Genomic DNA, 6,000 nt, shown 5'->3' with positions numbered 1-6,000 from the left:
AAAATGTTGTTTGTTGTAAAGGACTGGCTAAAGGAGACTTCTGCAAAGGAAGTGTTCTGGTTGCACTAAAAATAAAAAGTAAATATATTTTATGAAACGAAATTACTCTGACTAAGTTGTAAATTTTCATAAAATAAAATAAATAAATAATAAACTTGTGTAATTTTTTGTGGCGGGGTCCTCCTGAACAGATACAAAACCCATCAGCTAGACAAGACACCAAATATACACGGACATCGTAAACAAACATAAAACGTTTATGACATCAAAAGTAGCGCGGAAACCCGGTCGGCCGGGTTGGCGTTCTCCCGCCAGTTTTTACAGATGATCGGCAAAATGGTATATTTTGCCAACCCACATTTTTCTAGCGATCTTTTTGACATATCCCATTCGAATCACCCAGAGGATCACGGTGTCTAAGTGGGTAAGATTTCCAGCGTTGTCCCCCCTTGTCAGTGATGCAGCGGAGGGCCTGACAAGGACAGCTGCCTAGTCGTCCGAATGGCCCGGAAAACGAGGACCCGTGTACACATTGGCGTGCACGTAAAAGATCGCTTAACAGTTGGAATTCGATATAAGAGTAGACCGCTGTCTGGACAAAATTTCCCTCATAGCACACTGTATGATATGCCCCACTTTATTAGCCCAGTTCGGGGCAGAACAGTAGGACCTTAAACCCCATTTCATTTTATTTTCGAATCACTCATGGTTATAAATTCACCACCTCACATTTGAAAGTTTGCCAACGGCGGAAATTACTTATCACGATAACTGATGATAATGATAACAAATTTAAACAATGTACTGTATTATAAATGAATTCCATTTTCTGAGTTTTTGTTGATAGGTAATTTTGCATTCTTTAAAATAGAGCTATATGAGTAGTCTCGAACAATGAACCCATATAACATTGTTGTTCTTAGTGTTTAACGTCCGCTTCCACCAAAGGTGATATCGCAGACAAGTCTTATAACATGTAGGCCTGCAGCCATTTATAGGAGTAGGTGGGGGTTAGATGGCCCAATGGCTAGCGCGTGCGCGTTGTATCATAACGTTTGCCATTGAGTCAGCTGGCGTGGTTTCGATTCCCCGGTTGTACGTTACAAGGAGTAGGGTCGTTTGTCCAACCTCGTGGGTTTTCTCCGGTTACCCGCACTGCTAAAGAATTATTGAAATAAAATTGAACCATATGTTAGTCCCGAAATGACCTAGCTTGTGTCGAGTGGGCTCTAAACCCCATTTCTCTTTCTTTACAGGATTAGGTATCCAGGGCTAAATCTATTTGTTAAGGTCAACTAAACTTTCGTCAAGGTCGCTGAGATGTAAATAAGGTTAGGGCACGTGATTGTTGGCGAGATTGTAGGTTAGGTCCGGTTAGGGTTAGGGTTGGGATTAGCGCTAGCCATCTCGTGACCTTTGACCAAACTAGAAGTTGGCCTTATCAAATAGATCTAACCAGGTATCCAGTAGATCTGCTGAGCGCCATGGAAAACTCATCACTTTTTTTCCCAAATATTTTATTACTAGGTGGTTTTGTATGTATAATATTATGCAATACTATGAACTATTGTTTCACACAATGCTCCCAAACGCAAAAAATATCGGCCCGTGTGCACAAAAAAAATTGCACGAGATGCACATGAAAACCCCAATATTAACGTGCAGCATTGTGTGTGAGCCCTTTAAAAGCATGTTTTCAACTTAATGTGCAGTACATGAACTGTGAAACGTCAATATGTCGTAATTTGTTGTTGGACGTGTGAAGGAATCGAGCTAGAGATGCCGAGACTTACTGAAAATCAACGGAATGAAGCCATGGGAATGTCCAGGACTGGCATGTCTACACGTGCTATTGCCAGACACTTCAATTGTCATCAGTTCACTATTGTAAGGTTGGTGGAACGTGTTCGAGTTACTGGATCAACACGTGACCGTCAACGTCCTGGTCCACAACGCGTTACAACCCAGGCTCAAGACCGCTACATCCGGGTCACTCATCTGCGTGACAGATTCCGCCCAGCGACTCGAACAGGTGCAGCAGTCGTCGGAAGACAAGGACCAGTAAGTGCCAACACCGTAAGACGTCGTTTAAGAGAAGTAGGACTCCGTGCACGACGACCTTATGTTGGAGCTATCCTCAGGGATCATCACCGTCAGCGGCGTTTGATATGGGCTCAAGGACACCAGACATGGAGAAGAGTAGACTGGCAAAGTGTGCTCTTCAGTGATGAGAGTCGCTTTCATCTTTATCCGGACATGGCACCGATAGAACATGTCTGGGATGAGATTGGACGCCGTCTGTATCGGAGACCACAGATGCACACGATTGCTGCTTTAGAAGCTGCTCTTGTCCAAGAATGGAACAATTAATGCCCCAGGCCTTCTTTCAAACTTTGGTTAATTCCCTGCGTGCGTAAGAGCCCGTGGAGGACACACGCGCTACTGACATCTGTGTCGTACTTTTGGTTTTGACCCCTCTGACTTTGTACCGTTGATTACAGATTAAACATCCATAAGTGTACAAATGTGTTGTTATTGATGTGTTCCCATTTGAATATTGTTCACAATAAGAAGCAAAATAAGTAAGATATGTTTACAGGATCATTTTGCTATACGAAAAACTAAGTGATGCGTTTTCCATGGCGCTCAGTATATATTCCCGCATATATACTGGTACATGACTCTACACGTAGGATACCGCAAATACCGCTCCCGCTATATAGAATTTAAATTCTCCCAACTCACTCACAGTATAGTTTCCGCGCCACTACAAATCAAATGATAATTGACGAACAACATTAATAACAGTGAAAGATTTCCTCGAACTCTGATAACATTATTTAGGGCTAAATCTATTTGTTAAGGCCAACTCAATTTACGTCAAGGTCGCTGAGATGTAAATAAGGTTAGAGCACGTGATTGTTGGCGAGATTGTAGGTTAGGGTTAGGGTAAGCATTAGGGTTAGGGATTAGCGCTAGCCATCTCGCGACCTTTGACCAAACTTGAAGTTGGCCTCATCAAATAGATCTAACCATTGTTTTATAGGCGCACACTGGTCAGCAGTGAATATTGGCTAGGCCGCACTACAAGCACTGAGAGCGATGACATCGATGCTTGTTAATTAGCTCGCAATATTAACTGTTTTCCACCTGCAAATTATATTCTATAAAAAAATATTAGAAAAATAAATAAAGGTGTTTGAATTACATGAATTTCTGGCTAAAAAAAAATGTCCTATTTAGTGTAAATAAAATGAATAAAAACATCATTTTACCCGGACCACTTGACGTTATGTAAACAATGCACTTGCCCTCAAGCCAATAATTGACGCCGCATGAAATGATGTCACGTGTATGCATTTGAAGGTCAATCATCTTATTGTACAAGTGCACTTTTCGTGTATTTTCTGGAATCTCTGTTGTTGATTAAAATAAGACAAGACTGTTGATGGTGGTTAATAGTTCTCTATATTCTTTGGTAAACAGTAATCAACAAATATCACAACAGACAATTAATATAACAATTATTGGTCCAATGCTTAATAGTAAATAAGCTCCAATGTGGATATGGGAATTGACATAAACTTATGTCTCCAAATACAGGTAAATAAGGTCTGTCCTTAGGTATGTGATCTAAGTTGATCTCCCAAGACACGTGTGTAGCCAGCTCTCCCAAATTCTGTCATTTTGGGTCTATATTCCCCATGCATCGCCCAGGGTATTAATCCTATAAATCTACAAACAATATACCCAGGTAACTAAACGCTATAGCCCGTAGACGTTAATTATAATTTATAAGCTCAATTTAAAGTTTAAAACAAAGAATACTGGAGACAGGTGATTAATGAAATATATAAGACAATATGAAGTAGATATAAATGGGTGGTAATTAAGGTGGATTAAGATCCATTCAAATATAATTGACTGAATTATGTAATACTGTGCGGATTAGCATGACGTATTAAACATTTACTATTGAGTCCAAATTCACCCTACTATATTATACAGAGGTATTAGACGTTTTCGCAATACTCCTGTGAAACAGATTGATTCAGGCGTTGGTTTAATATCGTGTCAACTATAATACGGCACATAGAAAGTGTTATCCTTGGGCTCGTGGGGAATCTAACTTGACGTCTTTGACGTTCTAAACTATACCCTGTTCCCTCGACATTTATAAATCATTATAGAAAACCGATTTGACGCAGAATTCTGCCTCCTGACGCACTGTTTCTAATAGTTTTTATCCAGCAATCAGTTTATATTTGTCACTAAATAATTCAGCGAATATAGGCTGTATAGATTGTATCGGGATACCCACAACAGCAACACCGCGTACTATTTTGAAGTTAACGTCCTGCGCAGGGCCGTATGTAGGATTTTAAAAGTGGGGGTGTAGAAGAGTGGTGGGGCGCCATAGCCTCCACGTATGTGATATAAGAAAGTTTCGATCAGGGCAAACGAACCCGTGTGGGCGCCCTTAAAACCGATCGATTGATCAGTGCCTTAAGAGCATTACTGTGTGATCATGATCAAGTGTATTATTTTATAATTGAAAGATTGTCAAATAATTTTTTTTTTTTTTTTTTTTAGATGGGGTGGGGGCGCAGTTTCTGCACCCCCGCTAAATACGACCCTGGTCCTACTTCTTTGCATCAACCCCGCGGGATAATGAAAACGGGCATTCAATACCAAATGTGCTAGGAAGGACATTTTGCCAGAAGAATGTCACTACGGCCAACTGTCATGGGTTCTTTGATGTGCCGCGCAAATTGTACACGTGACCAGACGTTGTTCCTTAGCAACGCTCCGTCCTGCACCAACCCATTTTCTTGTGGAAACCAAGCGGGCAACTTTCTTAGGAAAAACCAATATAGAACCCCAGACCCCTGTGTTAGCGAGCCCTTGTTCGCTGAGTCACTGTGACTCCCGGTCATATGGTGACCTTCAGATAGAACAAACATATATACTCGCTTGAGGCCTGCACGTACAGATTGGACATTTGGAAAAGTCGCTGCCTGCAATTAGATTTTCTGCGTCTTTTTATTAACCTGGTAGGAAATAGATTCAACACGGAAACCTCTCACCTGTCAGGATCCGCAGTGGCTCGCTAACGTGGAGGTTCCGTGTTCGAATCCGGGTTTGTCCGAGGCCCGAGACAAATAGAAAGAAAGAGAGTGAGAGAGAGTTTAAAGTCCACTTGACACAAACTATGTAATTTCGGGACTAACACACGGTTCAATTTTTATTTTAATGATTCACTTGCGTGTAGGGGTCTTTAGCAGTGGGAGGAATCCGTAATGGACAACGTATAGTCGTTTGGATGGGACGAAAAACCGAGGTCCCGGGTAGACATTGGCGTTCACCTAAAAGATCCCAAAGCACACTGGCGTATGCCCGCCTTCATTATAGCCCAGTCGGAGCAGAACAGTTGGACTCTAGACCCGATTTCGCCTGTCATATGGAAGATAGTAATTTGTGTGCTTTATTTAGAGGGGTTAATATAGATAACCCAATATAAATAAAAGATCGTGTAAAAGTTTTCCTGTTATAATCTGTTTATAGCATAAAGTCGGAGGTGGTGACCCAATGCAGAATAAGATATCGTATATCAGTGTTCATGTAATGTATGTATGGTATATCTAATATACACCGGTTTATTATACATAGTTATATCAAGCAATTAGTTTATAAATATAGTCATATATAACACTCCTTAGAAGATACTGCAATAGGCAGATTGAGATATTACGTAATAGATAAAGCCATGAAATGAAATGAAATGGGGTTTAACGTCCTACTGTTCTCTCCTAACCTGGGCTAATGCAGACGGGCATACGCCATACAGTGTGCTATGAGGGAAATTTTGCCCGGGCAGCGGCGCTACGGCCTACTCTTGTGTCGAATTCCATCTGCCAGGGGATCTTTTACGTGCACGCCAATGTGTACACGGGACCTCGGTTTTTCGTCCCATCCGAACGACTAGACAGCTGTCCTTGT

The sequence above is a fragment of the Patella vulgata genome, chromosome 3 (genome assembly GCF_932274485.2).
Source record: "Patella vulgata chromosome 3, xgPatVulg1.2, whole genome shotgun sequence".
Classification (NCBI taxonomy): Eukaryota; Metazoa; Mollusca; class Gastropoda; family Patellidae; genus Patella; species Patella vulgata.
Note: the sequence above shows the minus strand (reverse complement) of the source record.